This window comes from Camelus bactrianus, chromosome 1, assembly GCF_048773025.1.
Source record: "Camelus bactrianus isolate YW-2024 breed Bactrian camel chromosome 1, ASM4877302v1, whole genome shotgun sequence".
Lineage (NCBI taxonomy): Eukaryota > Metazoa > Chordata > Mammalia > Artiodactyla > Camelidae > Camelus > Camelus bactrianus.
Window position 1 is genome coordinate 54,875,324 of NC_133539.1, and position 20,786 is coordinate 54,896,109.

Consider the following 20,786-nt stretch of genomic DNA (forward strand, 5'->3'; position numbering starts at 1 on the left):
TTAACTCTCCTGCCATGATAATGTATATCCATACCCTTGTCATGGTGGAAGGACTGAACTAACCAACTCTTGCTTTGGGCTTGATCACATGACTTGCTTTAACCATAAGATGTTAGTGGATGTGACACAAATAAAGGCTTAAAAAGTTCTTTGACATTGAACTTGCATTCTTGTACTCCTACCTTTCACATATGAAGTATATGCCTTTGGTAGCTTTGGGGTCCAAGAAGGATGAGAGACACTTGGAGATGGTCTACACCCAACCTGCCATTTGAAGTTGAGCCCAACAAAACCCACACAAACCTAACCATGATCAGCTGAACCTCAGATCCATGAGCATGAGATAAAAATTTGTTCTTTATGCAACTAAACTGGGAGGTTTTTCCCCACAATATCATTATGGCAATATTTAAATTATTCACTCTCTTTTACTTAACAAAATAGTTTGATGAACCTTTGATAATGAAGAGAATGCCTATTACATTGTCTCAAAGGAGCATAAATGAAGAAAAGGTTGAATTTCATGCCATAAGATAATAACATATATTTGCAAAGAAGACCAAGGGCCCAAGCAAAAGTGGATGGACATAATGGAAGAAAGTTATCCTGAAATGAAATAACACTGGAACCTTTAGGTTACAAGTCTATATTGTTTTCCAGTATGAAATGGAATCAAAATCTTATATAGCAAGTATACCCTGGTGAAGTGCACAATTATTTCTTCTTTTGATTAAAATAACACTCAAATTTTAAAAATATTCTTCAGTCAATTCTTGTGAGCATTCTTCACCATAGTACCTTCAGCGCTCAGTAGAAGGAAGGTCACAGAGCTAGTTCATTCAGAGTCCATAACCCCTCTGACTGCTGACAGGTCCATGGTGGAGATGACCCTCAGGTCAGTCAGAGACCTGATGTTAGTTTTCAAGGTGGATTTAGGAAAGAACAGCTTTTCTTTTCTTGGTGCTAACATTTGAAAATCCGTATCTGGACTTGCTTATAAATTCCTAATTTTCCTAAGTACCTCTCCACATAAGCCTTTACTTGGAAATAATGAATTAAGCACATGACACAAAGCACAGAATGGAAACAAATAAGAACCTGACTTCATATAAGTACTTATTTCCAGTTGTCCTTAATGGGAGTGATACTCCTCCCCTTCTCAGTCAGTGTGAATGAACTTTCAAATCTCTCTATTTTTGCTCATGTCAGTTCATATTTAATTTCTGTCACTTTCATTGAAACTTCCCTAGCGAATGTATCAGACTTCAATTTAAAGAAAAACTCCTATAGCACTCTGATAGGGAAATAAAGCAGTTAACTTATCAAGATTGAAAAAACATCCTCAGAATTTTTTACACTAACATTTACTTCCAACTAGATGTAAGAATAATATCTGTAAGTTCTGAATTTTGAGTGGATAAAGAAAAAAATTATAAATCAAGATTTTATACTCATTTAAATCATTTTGAACATATAAAAGTGAAGACTGACATTCTTAAACAAATCAGAAATACAGCAAATATAAATTCTTAAAATCAGCTTACTAGAGGAGTCTAACCAAAGATTGAATCAAAGAACTTGGGAATGAAGACACCATAATATGAAAACATTGGGAGTAAAAACTGAATACCATGGATTATGGAAGCATTGAGTTATAGCAAAATAAAAGTGTAAGTGATGTTTAAAGAAAAGAAAAAAGATGCTAAGACACTGAGAGAAAAAATACACCATTTGAAAACAACAATATAACTTCAATGGATTAGACTGAAATTCCAGCACAACAATAAAAGTCAAAGGTTAGGGGTAGGGAAAAGGTGAGAGTACGAACTAATTTCCTCATCATTTAGATTAAAAATTTAATGTATAATGCTTTACTTTTAAAATGGAAAAGTATGAAATAAAGACGTTAGTATATTATTTAAACTATAAACATACTCATCAACAGAGGCAATAAGAAAAAATACTACAGAATTTTCAAGTTGATGGAGTGGCAATGGAAGGTAGGAAACACGGATCATTGGCAGAATGTAAAAGGAATACAGTAAGGCATGTTAAAATATACTTAAAAACAAAATAATTGTCAATTAAGGTAAAATATAATGTTGGTAAACGTAATTTGAGATAAACCCTACTATAAAAATGTAAACTAAGTTTGTACTAACCAAAAACAAAGCTATAGGTCATATGTAACAAATGAATATAAGATAAATGAATCCAAACATTCAAAGTAAAAGAATGATGAATATAAACCAGGCAAATGCTACTGCCAGGAAAGCTGATATGTTCATAGTCACATCAAACAAGTCTGAGTGAGGAACCAAAGTATTAAATGTGACAAAGAAGAGTGTTTCAATAGTAAAGAACATAATTAACAGGTAGAATATTGCTGTCATCATTCTTTAAGCCACAAATTAACATAACATTAAAACACAAAGCCAAGACTGCAAGAGACACAAGGAGAAATGAAAAATAGAGAAATAGTAATTTTAACTCACTTTTTAACTCACATAGACATTTTAACTTACTTTTCTCAGCTCACAATAAAAATATGGAATGATCAGAATAGTACAATATTAATATGATATGAATAGTACAATATTAATATGATATTACAAAATAAAATCTCTGATAAATAGGATATGATATCCCTAATGGACTTTTATGAAAGTTTACTATATACTAATCTAGAAACACTACCACAAATTCAAATCTAAAATGCTGAAATGGTGCAGATAACATTTTCTGACATATTATAATATAATACAGTAAAACAACAGCAACAAAAATAAAATTACCCACAAACATAGGTAAAACATTATCTGACATAAATCTCAGCAATGTTCTCCTAGGGCAGTCTATCCAGGCAATAGAAATAAAAGCAAAAATAAACAAATGGGACCTAATTAAACTTATAAGCTTTTGCACACCAAAGGAAACTATAAGCAAAACAATAAGACAAACTACAGAATGGGAGAAAATATTTGCAAAACATGAGACTGACAAGGGCTTAACTTCCAGAATATATAAACAGCTCGTACAATTTAATAATAAACAAACAACCCAATCCAAAAATGGGCAGAAGACCTAAACAAGCAATTCTCCAATGAAGATATACAAATGGCCAATAGGCAAGTGAAAAGATGCTCAATATCACTAATTATTAGAGAAATGTAAATCAAAACTACAATGCAGTATCACCTCATACCAGTCAGAATGGCCATCATTCAAAAGTCCACAAATGATAAATGCTGGAGAGGTTGTGGAGAAAAGGGAACCCTCCTACACTGCTGGTGGGAATGTAGTTTGGTGCAGCAGTTATGGAAAACAGTATGGAAATTCCTTAAAAGACTAAAAATAGACTTACCATATGATCCAGCAATCCCACTGCTGGGCATAAATCCAGAGGGAACCTTAATTCAAAAAGATACATGTACCCCAATGTTCATAGCAGCACTATTTACAATAGCCAAGGCACAGAAACAACCTAATTGTCCATCGACAGATGACTGGATAAAGCACTTGTGGTATATTTACAAAATGGACTACTACCAGCCATAAAAAATAATAAAATAATGCCATTTGCAGCAACATGGATGGACTTGGAGAAGGTCATTCTAAGTGAAGTAAGTCAGAAAGAGAAAGAAAAATACCATATGATATCACTTATATGTGGAATCTAAAAAAAAAAAAAAAAAGACAACCTTACTTTCAAAACAGAAAGAGACTCACAGACATAGAAAACAAACTTACAGTCTTATAGTTACCAGAGAGGAGAGAGGGTAGGAAGGGCTAAATTGTGAGTTCAAGATTTACAGATACTACTATATGTAAAATAGACAAACAACAAGTTTCTTCTGTATAGCACAGGGAACTATATTCAATATCTTTAGTTACTTATGGTGGAAAAGAATATGAAAACAAATATATGCATGCTCATTTATGACTGAAGCATTATGCTGTACACCAGAAATTGACACAACATTGTCAACTGACTATATTTCAATATATATACATACATACACAAAAAAAGATGAAATTTTTAACTTCCAGTTCAGAAAGGAAATCAAGACTGAGATAATGGAATATCTAGAAAACAGCAGTAGTAAAAATATTGTATATCAAAACCATGAGTTGAAACTCAATTTGTGCCCGTAAGATTTGTATCTTTACATATGACATCAATAAACAAAATGAAAAGAAATTAAGTACTCAGTGCAAGAAGATAAAAATCACAAGCCAGGAATGCAAAAGGAGGGAAACATGATAAATTGGACATTGACAAATGTATCACAAAGGATAGGTAAAAAACAAAGAGAAGAAAAGAAAATTCAAGGGCTAGCTTGTTGAAAGAAAAACAAATAGAAAAGATAAACAACAGTCACCATAATTAAGAACAAATAAAATAAAACACCACTAGGCAGTTTTAATACTGATTATTCATATGTAACACACTTGGAGAAACACCTTCATGGACAAAAAGGAAAGCTTTCAAATAGATTTCATAAAACCCATATACCAGTCATCTCTCAAACCTAACAAAAGCAACACATTTCAAAAGAAAAAGAAAACTAAATACTGCCCAAGAATATGTATGCAGAAATGTTACGTTAAATATTAGCACAAAGAATCATGCAATATATGAAAATAACAAATAACTATAACCATGTACTGTTTACAGAGCAAGAATGTTTTAAAATAAGGAAATTAATTTATTTGACTTCAATATTAATAAGTCAAAATAAAAAAAGACCATTTCACTAGCTTCTGCAAGGACATTTAACAGAATTAAACATTTATTCCTGATGAAAATACTTAATAATACCAAAGATATAACTCCTTGCCATTATAAATGTGACCAAATTAGCAAACAGCCACCACTGTGTCAAATTGTAAAAAAAACAGAAAGATTTTCTTTAGTTAGGAAAACTATATGGATATCTACACTCAATACAGTTATTTAACAATACTTTGAAAGTTCTAGTCTATATGTAGATGCTGGAGAATTAAATATACAAAAAATACTGAATAGAAAATGTTATGCTTGTTATTTGCTACTAATATAATTTTACAACTGGGGAAATTATGAGAAATCACTGAAAAAAATCTATATGAAAAATATGAATTTAGTAAGGTGACTTGGTCACAAAATTAATATACAAATACCAATGGCTTTTTGTTATAAAATATAACATAAGAAAAGATTCCATTAAGTTATAGCAACAAAAATATACAACTAGGAATAAACTTGCATGGCATTTTTAATAATAATATGGAAAAAATAATCAAAGGACACAGGGAAGATGAATGAAAAATTATACTGTATTTGTGGAGCAAAAAAATCAGAAAAGCTTAGTACTGTAAAACTATTCATCCTCAAATTTGTCTAGAAATTTAATGGATCTTAATAGAAATAGTAACAGGATTTTTTTGGAACTTGAAAAAAGTTGATACTAAATTTAGTCTAAATTTAAAAACATGGAGAGATAATCAAGAAATTTTTCTTAAAAAAATTAGAATAGACTACCTTTAAAATTAATAAAAGTAAAAATAAGTCAATATCAACAAAATATTTTTATTACTGGCTGGGGCTATACAAATCAATGGAATATTCTCCAATCTTCAGATAAAAATATAAAAATTTAATATATGTTAAATGTATTACAAATCAGTGAGAGAAAATACATATTACTAACTTTTTTTTTTATGGTACTAGTGACCAGCACTCATACCAGCAAAGTGAAATTCAGATGTATCCTTGGTTCAGTACTTAAACTAAAACAAGTTTGAGATGCAGTTAAGGTCTAAAATTTTAAATATAACAAGAGAATAAAAATACTAAAATAAAACACAGGAGACTGTTTTTAATATAGAGTGGGGACGAATACTGAACATGGCTTCATAAAGATTAGAAATGTCTGTAGGAAAAAATTAAGTAACGTAAATAAATGGGGAAATTATTTGCAACTCTACGACACAGGCAAACTTTCCTTAATATAGAAAGATTTTAAATATCAAAAAGAAAAAAAATGAATCATCAACAATAAAAATGCATAGAGCACAAAAAAATTGTTTATATAGAATGTACACATATGAAAAGTTACTCAGCCTCATTCATATTTAAATAAATCATTTTAGACATTCATTGCTTTATTAGATTGAAATGATTAAAAATTATAATAGTGTTGGCAAAAGTCTGGGCTAGAAATAGATACTCTCCTATACTATTGGGGAGAGTGTTAATTAGCACAGTCTTTTTGGACGGATATTTAGTTAAGTCTATCAAAAATTTAAATGCACATACCTTAGCTCAGCATGTCCTCTTTCAAGAACAGTTTTCTACAGACACACTAGCAAAAGTGCCCCAGAAAACAAACACAAGAATGTTCATTATTGCACTGTTAATAACAATGAAAAAGTGGTTAGAGAAAATGTTTATCATAAAAGAACTGGCTAAATATATGATGATACACATTGCTGAAGGAGGTCATCAAAAGGACATGATCGCAGGTTAACCTGCGAGCCAGACCTGATCAATCAGAGGCTCCTCACCCCCAACTCTCTCCTTGGAAACTACATTCGGCCCACTTTCCCACAGCCAGAGCCATTTTCAAGGATGTAGCCTTAGGAAAGCCAGGTGATGTTGAGACCATCTGGACTGGATACAAGACTGAACTCAGTTCAAGCCTCTACAGAACCTTTTAAGATTCTGGTGGGCAGGTGTGGAGATCTACTCCTGGTGCAGCCACCCAAGACAAGTTCGGTAAGTTTCCTCACCTATTAAACATGCAATCTACCAATCTAGAGTGGTTTGCCTCCTTCTTTGGTCTCTCCCTGCCCTCCTTGTGCAGTAGCCAGTTTTAGATTTCTCCTGGGGAGTGGTTCAGACCCACAATTGGTGAGCCAGTCAGGAGACTGAAGAAATGAGTCTTAGGGAAGAGGCATCAACCAGGGAAATCCTGAGTTGGCCATAGACCTCTGTGTGGAGAGGAGTGGCCTATCCATTAGATGTTTGTGGACCAAAAATTATGAACAAGGACTCCCCTAAAATGCTTGCTGGTCTGATCCACTTGTTTGAAGACTGCACAATGGCACTGTGACAAAGTAGAGAAAAAAGGGCTGCAGCAGTGGGCTGGCCTTTCCTGTGGGCAATTTGGCTGGCCACTGGTATCCAACCAGAGGTTGAAGCCCAAGTTGGAAAGCTGGAAGAAGAGCTGAGGTTAGAGAAGGGCATGTGGATGTCTTCTGCTCTGCCGCTTCAGGGCTGGCAGACAAGTCAGGACAGCAGGATAAGAAGTTGGAAACTTTAGCGTATTGTTATATAAAATTGGGACGGCACAAGATGCCTAGGATTAAGGTCCGAGTATTTGTGACAAAGCCTGACTGGGACGCTAAGAGGTGGAATCCCTGGAAAAGTGAGGAGAGCAAAGACGAAGATGTTGTGATTGACGGTGAAACAGATGAAACAGCCTGTGCCCTCCCACCTCTAATACAATGGAAAGCAGAAGCACAGCAATCACAACCCCAGCCAGTGGGGCAGCCCCCAACTCAGGAAACATTCATGATGAGAGAATATACTCCTGCTGAGCTTGTGGATAGAGCTGCCAATTTCCAGCAAAAGGCCAGGGAAAGCATCCAGGCTTGTTAGTGAGGTGATGGGATATGGGGTGTGATGGAATTTCTCTGACCAACAAGACATTTATGATGTTAGGCAATCCATTACTAGTCTGGGGGAAACTGACAAATCCTGGAAAAAGGTTTAAGGTGGGAAAGACTCAAGACGGAGGGAACTCATATAGCCAAAAAGCTATCCCAATCTGCTATGAAGGGTCTGGTAAAAATAACCTGGAAATAAATATGCTTTGACCTTGGTGCTGTTGGGACTTCACCTGAAAAGACAGACCAGCAACCCAACACTGTTGGTTGGCCCACCGAAAGCCTTAAAACCTGAACAAGAGTTCAGACCTCCCCTACCACCCCTGATGCTCTAGCAGAGGCCTCAGGGATATGGTCCTATTAGAATAGGATGCCTCCCAGAGCTCTGATACAGGGTGCAGGCCAAGTGAACCTCCAAGTGAGGGTCATTGGAGATTAGAGGCCTCATGTTGAGCTCACTACTCACTGGTCCCACTGAAATAAACAAAAGGTGGTGGCTTTGCTGATACTTAAGCTGAATGTATTCCAATACATGGTCACCCTCAGAAGGTTTCTGGACCCCTCAGTGCCATCAATGGCTACAGAGGATAAACAGTTTTGGTCAGGAAAGTCCCTTTGACACTGAAAATTGGGCATGAGAATACATGGTTTTTACCTCTTCAATACCAGAGAACATATTGGACACTGATATCTTACAAAGTCAAACTCTGCAAACCTCTATCCATGAATTCTGCCTCTGGATTGGAGAAATCAAACCAGTACTGAAGGGATACACCAACTGGGAACCAATAAGTCTACCACCCTCCACAAAGAGTGGTAACTGTCAAACAATATAAATTGCCTGAGGGGCACATGGAAACAGGAGAAACTATCAGAGAACAGCATCCAGTAGGTATTGTACAGTCCATCCACAGTGCTTTCAACAGCTTGGCATGGCTGGTGAAAAAGTCAGATGGCTCATGGCAGGTGACCTTGGACTACTGAGAATTGAACAAGGTAGTTCTCACATCACATGGCTGTGCCCAACTTTGCTACCATCTTAGATACCTTGGCCATGGACCCAGGAGTGGACCATGCTGTACTGGATTTATCAAATGCTTTATTCTGTAAACCTCCCAGCCACTGAATTGCAAAATCAGTTTGCCTTCACATGGGAAGGGCAAACGCTTCCCCAAGGCTACCCACACAGCCCCACAGTATGTCATGGATGGTAATCCAGGACACGTTGAAGTTCTTCTTCCCCACATCAGTTAAACAGGTCCATTACACTGATGACAGTTAACACGTGAAGACTTGTCTCTGCTGCAGGACACTGCAGATTTTACTGGAACATCTGTGAGGGAGAGGATGGGGGTGAACACATAGAAAATTCAAAGTCCAGGCACTGCTGTAAAGGTTTTTCACATTATTTGATCAGGTAAGATGCACGTTGTCCCAGAAACTGTGACTGACAAGGCGCAAGCCTATCCAACCCATCAGAACATGAAAGAGGTGTACGTTTTTGCAGGGATTTGGGGGGGTTTGGAGGACTTTTATTTCCCAGGCATAAGTACCCCCATCCTTTATACCTCCTGGTAAAGAAAGAGCATATGCGGGACTGGGGATCAGAGCAGGAAGCTGCTTTTGAGAAGGTAAAAATGCTAGTGAAACAGACAAAAACTCTGGCATCTACCAAGCAGGGCTACCATGTGAGTAAAAGCGTGGTGTGGGCACTGTGGCAGAGACCACAGAAGTTAGAGTACCCAGCTTTAGAAGGGTACTCTCCTTTTACTAAATTCTCTGCCTGAAGCACTCATTACTAGTCATAAATGGTAAATGAATAAAAGGCCTAAGGTTAGTGATTTACCTGTATCAGGGAAATGAGAAGTGATATTTTCAGAGTAAAACTAGAGAAATAAAATGAAGAAAAAACATCGTCTAAAGTATTTGAAAATACCCCTAAAAACTTTTCAAAGCCTAAATAAATTAATGTCACGTATCTCCTCTAATTAAACCTACCTTTTCTAAAGAACCAACATCAAGATAAATAATAATTATTCATATTTTTGTTTTGTTTAATTTATGTGTGTTGTGGATTAGGACCTATTTTTTATTTTAAATGTGCAATGTTTCAGAAGCATTATGCTTAATATAGGTTTATATGAGTAATCTGGGATCCCAATTATCATTTATGACATTCATGACATTGCTTCTATAAGGAAGTAAGTTCCAAGTTCCCACGATGAATTTATAAATGAGGTTTCGGGACACAACCTATTTGCAAGTTGGAGATGTTTTATATCTTTCATTAGCATACTATGTGATCTTTGCAAAATGCTTCTACCTGTTATTTAAGTCCTTCCCTACCACTCTGGAATAGGGAAGTAGGCAACAGCTGCTTTGGTTCCTTCTTTCTCCATCTGAGATTCATACCTGCATATCCATAAACCAATGGCCAAGCCTGTTCTCCTCATTTTTCTCAACCACTTCCTTCCAATTTATATTTAAAAATACCTGTTCTGAAGCAAAACTCATACATGAGAGTTTCCTAAGATGCTAGAGATATTCTTTGCCTTTATTGCTTGGTATTACATGGGTACATATAAGTGTAATAATCAGTTGAGCTCTCCACTTAAGATTTGTGCAGTTTTGGTAATTATAGTTGGTATAGTTTTTTTTTCTTTTTTGAAATCTTACCTTTTCTAAATTCCATAAGTAACCCTATAAGTTAATCAAAGGCAATGAATCATTGTTCATAGTGAGTTATTTATCCCTGCTATATGATATATCTGCATTTTAATTAACACAATCATCAACTTTAAGCCAAGCCACACAAATAGAATGAGGATAATGTTTAAACTTTTAAGAGCTAGTGCTTAGTTGATGGATTTGTTTTAGGATGTTCATCTCTACATATTTCAAATCATCTCACTTTTCTTTCCAGAGCATAATTCTTGACTAAGGGTGTTGTATACTAAAGTTGTTGAAGTGTTCACAATACTAGCAAAGGTACTAGTGGTAAGTCTAGAACCTGACAGTGGGAGCCAGTTTTAGGAGAAAAATTTGTTGAAGAAAGTTTATATTGCCTCAAACTGGAAGAGTTAGATAAAGAGATTTTAGATAAGATCTCACCACTTTTGAAGTTAGGGGTTCATTTCAGAAGCTGATGATTGTCTTCATATACGCTTATGCATATATGTGCCATATATATATGTATATCCATACATACGTATGTAGAGAGTGAGAGAGAACATATATAGAGAGATATAGAACTATCTTTCATTTGTATGAAAAAAAGATCTTCAAGCAAAAATTTAAAATCTCAGAAGCATTAAATTTAAATGAATATATAATGAATTTATTATATATTCATATATTATAGGTAAATATATATGTATATATATGTGTATATGTATATCACTTTTATCTACAATAAAAATGATTCTGCTTAGTTAATGCCAGAAATTACAGGAGAGGATGTCACCAAATGAAATGAATATGGATTCTAACCTGAAATTTAGCATTACTATGAATGCCCTGATCAGAGTAACAGTCTCCAGTTTAACACTCTGCTTGACCATGAGATCTCAATGTGGCATAGTCTTTAGGAAATAAAAAGAGTTTTTCCACATCTAGTATATTTATACAATGGAATACTATTCAGCCATAAAAACCGACAACATATCGCCATTTGCAGCAACATGGATGTCCCAGGTGATGTCATTCTAAGAGAAGTAAGCCAGAAAGAGAAAGAAAAATACCATATGAGATCGCTCATATGTGGAATCTAAAAAAAAAAAAGAAGAAGAAGAAGAACATAAATACAAAACAGAAACAGAGTCATAGACATAGAATACAAACTTGTGGTTGCCAAGGGGGTGAGGGGTGGGAAGGGATAGATTGGGATTTCAAAATTTGTAGATACTGACAGGCATATGTAGAATAAATAAACAAGATTATACTGTATAGCACAAGGAAATATATACAAGATCTTGTAACTCACAGTGGAAAAAAAATGTGACAATGAATATATAACTGAAAAATTGTGCTCCACACTGGAATTTGACGCAACATTGTAAAATGACTATAACTCAATTAAAAAATGTTAAAAAAAGAGTTTTCCCTTCTCTGATCGATGATGAGATATTTTAAATATGTACACATGTTTAAAAAGTTAAGACATTTTAGACACAACTCAATAAATTAACCCAACATACCATGTTTCTCAGATAAAAATGGAAGCACAGTATAAGGGCCTGCACTAGCCATCCACAAAGGACTACCACTCACGTTACTCTATTCCATCCTTTTCCCCTTTTCAGCACTCACCAAACACATTTTCACTAGCTAATGACATGATATATACAAATATATGTGTGTAGCCATATATATACATATACATAGTCCTACGCACTAGAATAAAAGCATAGAAGGGCGAAGACTGTTTTTGTCTTTTGTTGTTCTATCGCTTTTAGTAGCTAGCAACAATACTTGGGATACAATAGTTGTTCAATAAAAATGTTCTGCTTGTCTGACTCATTTCATCCTGTCCTGCCACTGTAACACATTACCACAAACAATTAAAACAACAAAATTTATTATTTTACAATTTCTATAGGTCAGAAATCCAGGCACAATGTAACTTTCCCAGGCTTCCTAAGGCCAAAATCAAGGTGCTCCTTTCTGTAGATTCTGCAGATGGATCCCCTTTCAAGCTCAGATAATTGGCTGAATTCAGTTCCATGCTGTTTTGGCACGGAGGCCCACATACTCTCCTTTGGCCAGGGGTCATTTTCAGCTTCTGGAGGCTGGCTTAGCTCATGGCCCCGTCTCTACCTTCAAAGCCAGCAACAGTGAGTAGACTCCACCTCATGCTTTGAATCTCTCTGATTTCCCGTTTTACCTCATATCTCCTCTGTGTTCCTATTCTGCCACAACTCTCTGACTAACTCTTCTACCCATCTCATCTGTTTTAAAGCTCACAAGATTGCATTATCTTAGCCAGATAACCTTCCTGTTTTAAGGTCAGTTGATTAGTAACCTTAATTCCATCTCAAAAGCTTCTTCACAGCAGCACCTAGATTCATGTTTTTTCAATAATAAGGGATGAGAATTTTGGAGGTACATCTTCAGAATTTTGTCTACTACAGTCCTAAAAAATGAGAATGTTTGTGAAACACTTAAAGTGCTTGGCTCAGCAGAGAGAAGACACAATATAAACAGTACATGTGATCAGTAACACACATAAACTTTGCCCTACTGCACACATGAAAGTAGAAGTGGGCAGGGAGTTATTTCTACCCTGCATTCTTTAGCCAAACATTTTGAGGTGAATTTTTGGCAAGTTGCCATGAGTAGCTTGTCTCAAAAGAAAAGTTATGGGAATAGTTACCATATTTTACAGCAGATGCAACTAAGATCCTAGTGAAAGCATAAAAGTATTAAGTGAAGCCAATCAAAGAAGAAAAAACATGTGGTCCTGGAATTGCTATTCTATTTTCCCCCTTCTAACTCATTTTTACTAATATTTTCAAATTAAATAAGCACTTCCTTTTTGGAAGGCAAGTTGCAATAAGAAAAAAGAAGCAAGGCAGCGAGGTAAGAATTCTTGGAGGTGGGGTAAAGTATAAGCTTCAAGAAAGAATGAAAGAAAACAGATTTTTAACATAGGAACAAAAATGAGAAAAATGAATGATGAGAAAAGAAAGTTAGGTGAATATTAGCTTAAACTAGGCAGAGACTTAACAGGAATTACAAAACTGAAAATATCGAGGTTCTTCTCTATAGCTATAGAATTCTTTTTCTCTATTTTACAGTCTGATCCATTAAAAATATACAAACAGACAAGAAAAATGATACCGTATCCTGATATTAGTTAATATGCTGGTTTTCTTCCAATTTCCTATTCCTCTATGCAATTAACTCTCTCATCAATAAAAAGAAACATCAGTGCAGATGCTAGAAATCTGAAGCTAATCTACAAAGACTTGTGACCAGTACACAGTTATCAGTGCCATAGATAAGAAACTTCATTTAGGTATTGGGATAAAGGAAATTACTTTAAAGACTGCATCACACCAGATACAATACACTGCAGTACTAGCTTTTAATCTCAAAACTGAATGTGCATATTCTCAATCCTTGGTTTACCTATAGCAATTTCCTTCCAGGAGCTGTCTTCTAATTTCCCTTGGTAACTCCCCAAATGCCCTACATATTGCTCTATCTCTGAAGCTAATATCATGCCCATGCAACTTTAGAATCTGAATCGCTACTCAGACGTTCTTTGGAGACATTCCTAATGAGTTTATTATCAATGTTCTTACTACATATTCCCCTTGTGGGCTTTTACTGACTTCACCCATAAATCTGATTCTCATAACAAATTCATCTTTGAGAGGATCTCCCATCTGCCCTTTTAGCACAGATTTTGCCTTTCTCTTCTTCCTTTTCATTTTGTGGTTTTCACATGCCTCTTTGTCTTTAATGAACTTTAAAGGAGAAGAGCAAGAACTAGCACCTGGAGCCACAGTGAACACTGCTGTCCTCTGGACTGTCACTGAGAGAGTCAGTGTCAGTCTGTGTGGATGGGGTGGAGAGAACTGATGCCTGTCTAAAAGCCATCCCCATGCTGTCTCTCCAGACAGCCTCAGAACAGCCACCATTTACTTAATTGTCACCAGATCAAGGATTTAATGATGGTTTCCAACACTTGAAGACAGAAGACTGATCACAGAACTGAAACGTGAAATCCTTGTGACTCATAGCTCTCCTTATTTCTTTTTAAGCAGAAAGTTTGCTTTTCAGTTAAGAGAAGATGTTAATTTCTAGCTGTCTGGTAGTTTCTAGATAACTTAAGCCTAACTAACCTAATTCTCCTTTCTTATTTGAATCATTACATTGCCTCTTGAGTCATCCATTAGTCTTGAATTTAAAGGCTATCATGACCAAGATACAACCAGATGTATTGTAAAACCTCTTTTATTTTTTTCCATTATTATTTTTCCTATTAACTTTCTACACAACAAATCTAAAAGCCATTCTAAGATTGCTTTACAGCTGTGCATTTCATTCTAGTAAAGTTTTATTCTTTTTTGTGCATTTGTTGTTAGCATTTAAATACCATTCTCTGCTCAAAATATTTGACCCACTAAAAATCAAAAAACAAACAAGCAAGCAAACAGAACCCAACTTTCCTCCTTGGTCTAGCTTTCACGGCCTTCCAAAATTTGTACCCAACCAATTTATCCAAACTTGAAGGAAACATCTTCCTTCAAAATCTTCCACTCTACTTTGCTTCATTCATCGAAGGCCCATTTTAAGAAGCATTGTAATATCTTCGTGGCCAGGCAGTAAATATGTGAAGAAGCTTCATGTAAGATACAGGGATAGTATGGGTCTAGTCTCTTTTACCAGGCTGGCTCTTTCTAAGTACATTCAAAATTGTTTATTTTTTTTTAAGTTAACGAGCTTTATTTTTAAAGCAGTTTGTTTTATAGAAAAACTGTGCAGAAAATGCAGAGAGTTCCTATATACCCCCTCATATCTGCTGACCCAATTTAAACCTCCAGCTTCCAGATTCTCACTCACTTACGTCTTGGACCATTCTTGCCACTCCTCTGCTCTCGTAAAAGAAATCTAGCTCACATAAATATCTTATAAAAACTGCCCATAAGAAGTCAGGCACTAATTTTCATAAAATAAATCACTTACTTTTTTACTGCTGGAAGCACATAGGACTTTTTATTCTATGACCTTACAAGGCTAATGGGAACTTCTTGTATTAGTTATTTCCTTCATTTACAATGTAAATATGTATGATAAATGAGGTGAAATAGTGCCTTGGTGGGCCTAGGCTTTTTAAAAGTGCAGTTAATTGAGTTAAACCTTTAATCCAACTACTTTTCCAGTGGTATTGTTTTTATACTGTAAGACTTTTGTATACTTTTTAACATTTTAATTGAAAAAAGACAGGTTCTTTGTTAATGTAACTGTGCCATTTCAGGTGTTCTGAGTGCAGAAGACAGGACACCCAGTTGGGAGCAGGAAAGCAAACGACTGACGGGAGGAAACGAATGCCTGTGAGGGATAAGGGGGAAGGAAAGAAGGAGCAGGTTGGAAGAGAGCTCACAAGTCTGACACTCTGGACAAAAGAGAGGGAAGGAAGGATTGTGAGGAAAAGTCCTCAGACCACAAGGCAGTTCTAAGAAAGTTTCATCCAGGATGACAGGGAATCTTGAAGCCAAAGGTGCTGGTTGGAGGACTCTCATATGAGGCAGAAAGAGCCTGATTCAGTTCCTTTAGCCATGCTTGGTCATCGGCTCGGAGCAGCACTAATGTGCCCACGGTCCATGGTCAATCTGATGATCCAGCAGCTACCAGCTGTCAATCAGCTATGCAACCCACAGCAGGTTCACTGAAGAGATACCTGAGCAGGACACCTTTATAGTTACCACAAGAAGTCAGCAAAAATTTCCAAACAGTATATTTCTGCAAAGAACATTCGATTATAGCAATACCAATACATACTGCTGTAGGTATCATTATCTATCTTCTCAATTATCTTTAATTTTCCTTTTCACTCTGTAACTCCATCCTACATTTCTGCCAGGTGTTATTAGAACTAAATTATCCTGACTCTCCCAAGTGTCTTTCGTCTGTTAGCTTTCTTTCAGTCATCTGGTGAAATTAAACGTAACATATCCCAGTAGTAGCAGTAATATGATAAAGTAGATATTGCTTTATGCAAGGAATGACTGTATATGTGGAAAAGTTGTGTAAATAGCAGTTTCAAATTAAACACATTTTAAATATCATTCTACTGAGAAAACTTTTTATTTAAATAAAACAAAACTTATTTTATAGAGTGAGCACACCTTTTATAACATAAACACTTTTCCACTACACTTTTTTTTCACAACCAGAAGTTGCATTTAGTTCTAGTCTCCTGTGTTCTCTCACCAGAATGAATCTAAACTAGAAATTGATAACAAAAAGATCTAGAAAATTCTCTAATATTTGTATATTAAATAATGTGACCTTAGTGACATAGGGAAAAATAAGAAATCACAAGGAAAATCAGAAAATCTTTTGATCTGAAAAAAATGAAAATACAACTTAGGAAAATGTGTGACACTGCTAAAGCAGTCTGAGAGTGAGTTTTATAGGTTTTAGGGCTTATGATAGATAAGGATGAGTAGTGTCAAATGAGTGAACTGTGCTCCCAACTTCAAAAGTAGTAACGGAAGAGCAATGTAAGTACAAGGTAAACATAAGCAAGGGGATTATACAGATAGTGGCAAAAAATTAATCAAATAGAAAATAAACAAAAAAGTTGAGAAAATCCAGGAAACCCAATGCAAGTTCTATAAGATCGATATAGTCAATGTATTTCTAGCCATATTTATATTTATCTGGTAAAAAAGACGAGACTCAAACTATGAATATCAAGAATTAAAAAGGAACATCATTACAAAAAAGGTTTGTCAATAAAATCCACAACTTAGGTTAAATGGATAGAGTACAAACTACTAGAGCAAATTCAAGAAGAAATAATCTCAGTAGTCCGTAACACTAAAAGAAATTCAAAGGTTCAAAACCCTTGCCACAAAGACAACTCCAGGCTCAGATGTTTTCAATGATGTTATAAAACTTTGAAGGTAGACATAATACCAATCCTAAACAAATGCTTCTGGAAGAAAATAGATTACTTCCCAGTTCATTTAAGAGTCCAGCATCATCCTGATGCCAAAAACAATAAAGCAAAAGTACAAAAAAAAAACCCCAAAAAACCCTACAGACTGATATTCATCATGATCAAAGATAGAAAAATCCATCTTTAACAAATTAAACTCAGCAATATATAAAAAGGATAATACACTACAATTGGAGTGTATCTTATACATTCTAGTTTGCTTTAATATTAAAAAAAAAACTCAAAAATACAAATGTGTATGGTCAATATTAAAGAATAAGAAAGAAAAATTATATATTCATCTCTATCAATATACAACTAGTTATGATAAAAAAACTCAGCATATTAGGAATAGAAGTCTCATAAAGAGCATCTACAGAACACCTACAACTAACATAATGCTTAATAGTAAAAACTGAACGTTTTCCCCCTATAATTAGTAAAAACTGAACGTTTTCCCCCTGTAACTAGTAAACAGGTTCTAGCCAGTGCAAAAAGACAAGAAGTAGAAATAGACAGAATTTGGAAAGACACAAGTCCTCTCAGACAATTGTAGATAATTCTTCCCCAAAGTCTCCAAAAACTTAAGGGAGTTAATATACCAAATTTTCATGTGCAAGGTCAGTATACCAAAGTTAATTAAATTTCTATCTACTAGTAACAATTGTAAATTATTTTCAAAATTTGCATCATTTATAATAGCATCAAAAATATGAAATATTTGGTGATAAAAATAACAAGATATGTGTAAGATCTATGTGCTTAAAGCTACAATTGTTGAAATAAATTAAAGAAGACCTTAGTATGTAGAGAGATATATCATGTTCATGAATGCTATACTATTACATTGGTAATTCTCCCCCAAACTTATAGATTCAAAACAATCTCAAACAAAATTTCAGTAGGTCATTTAAAGAAACTGACTAGCTGACTTTAAAATTAATATGGAACTGTAGAGCCCCCAGAGTAGTTAAAATAATTTGAAAAGGAAAAAATCAGAGAATACATATACCTGATTTCAAGATTAGTATAAGTTAGTATAAAGCACAGCAATCAAGGCAGTGTGATCTTTGCATAAATATAGACATATGGGTTAATGGCACAGAAAAAAAAAGTCCAGAAATAGACATGTATGGTCAACTGATTGTCAACAAAGATGTTATGGAATTTCATTGTGAAAATTTTAGTCTTTTCAACAAATTCTACTGGAATAATTGGATATCTATATGCAAAATAATTAAATAAATAACTAAACCTATCCCTAACCTCACACCATACACAGAATGTAAGCACCTAAATGCCAGAGCTAAAAACTATAAAACTTATAAAAGAAAATATAGCAGAAAATTTTTGTGACCTTGGGATAGGCAAATATATCCTAGATAGGACAGAAAAAGAATAAAACATAAAATAAAAATCAATACATTGAACTGAATTAAGTTTAATAAATTTTACTTTTCAAAAGACATTGTTAAGAAAATAAAAAGGCACACAACATTCTGGGAGAAATATATGCAAAACTGGTATCTGATTAAAGATTTATGTCCGGCATATATAAAGTATTTTACAAGTCTATAATTATAGAAAGACAAAATCAAATAAAGAGTTTGCAAAATATTTGAATACATACTTCACCAGATATGATATATGAGTGGGAATATTTATCATCATTCCTCATTGGGTATATGCAGATAACAGCCCTAATGAAATACTACTGCATAGCTACCATAGTAGCTCGAATTAAAAGAACTGATAATTCCAAATATCTGTAAGACATTGAACTTGATCTCTCATACATTGCTGGTGGGAATCCAAAATACTATATCCATTTTGGATACCATTTGGTAATTTCTTATAAACATTTACTTCTCTATGACCTAACAATCCCACTTCTAGATACTGATTCAAGAGAAATGAAAAAGCATATCCACAGCACAACTTATATGCGAATGTTCTCAGGAGTTCTATCTATCATAGCTCCAAGCTGGAAACAGCACAAAGGTCCACCATCTGGTGAAGGGATAAACATGTGGTGTATCCATACAAGAGAATATTATTCAGCAATAAAAAGAAACTAACTGGTACAGGAAACAGAACGGATAAACCCGAAAAGAAAATACTATATGTGGCATGATATCCTTTATATGAAATTCTAGAAAAGGGCAAACTGTAATGTTAGGAACATATCAGCCTTGTTATCTAGGAGCCAGGAATAGGAAGAGGTGACTGACTGCAAAGACTAGTAAAGGAACTTTTTTGTCATGATGGAAATGTTCTATTTTGTGATTGTGATGGTGCTTCTATGACTATACACATTTGATAAACTCATAAAATTATACACTTGAAATCAGTAAATTTTATTGTATGGAAACTATACCTCAATAAAGCTGTTCAGAAATAATTTAAATATTTTAAGCATTGTTCTCTAAATATATTCTTTGAAACACCACCAATCAATAGCACAGTAGGCACTGTTTGTAAGCCAGTTGCAGATCCTTTTTTCTAATTTCCTGGGCTAGAAATAAGCTTAGATGTTGAATTTAGTCAATTTTCTCTTACATTGTAGTGTATAGGGCTAAATTGTAGCCCCTTTCTCAAAGGAAGTGACCGAGACTGAATGGAACCATTTCTTTCTTTCTTCCTCTGTTTTTGTTTTTGTTTCACAGCTTTTTTGAAGTAAAATTGATATTTTTCAAAAACTTCAAGTATTTCCTGTATACAATTGGATGAGTTTGGACACATGCATATACTTATGACAACATCAGAACCATCAAAATAAACATCCATCACCTCCCAAAGCTTTCTTGGGTTTTTTTTTTTTTTCTTCCTTTCCTGAACCATTTCTTAAGATTACCCAGAGGGCTACTGAGAGGTGCTGCTCCCTCTGCAGTCACTTAACAATCTCGTTGGTCTAGAGATGCCCATCTACCCTTTGTACCCCTTTTTGGTATGCAAGTACACTTCTCTTTCTATTCCTGCTTTAAAAAAAAAAGCACCTCCATCTGGAGGTTCATCAGAGACACTCTTCTGTCTCTTGCTGATTCCAAGTCTCCAATTTACAATGACAAAAACGCTGAAGAGAATTCTAGCAGAATAAAGTTCTGGATAGGGAAAACTCTCTGAGTCATTCTTCACTGCATGCTGCTCTGCCTTTCCTGCCTTTCTCCACCAAATTACTGCACTCCATTCAGTGCTTTCCCAATGGGTCCTGTGTCAGCATCTTTCTGCAGCTGCAAGAGCAGCTGCGGCTTCTACCTCCCTCTCCTCCCCAGAGGCTGTCTTCCTGTCCAGCCCAGAAAATCTACCCAGCAGGTCTACAAAAAAAGGAAAAATAAAGAGCCAATAGCATTATATATGAAAATTTTGTAAAGTCTCTGTCCTTGCCTCATTGCAATGACGTTCTAGAAATTGTAAGAATGACTTCAGATATCTTTAAAGAGGAATGCTTCCTGTGGGGAAG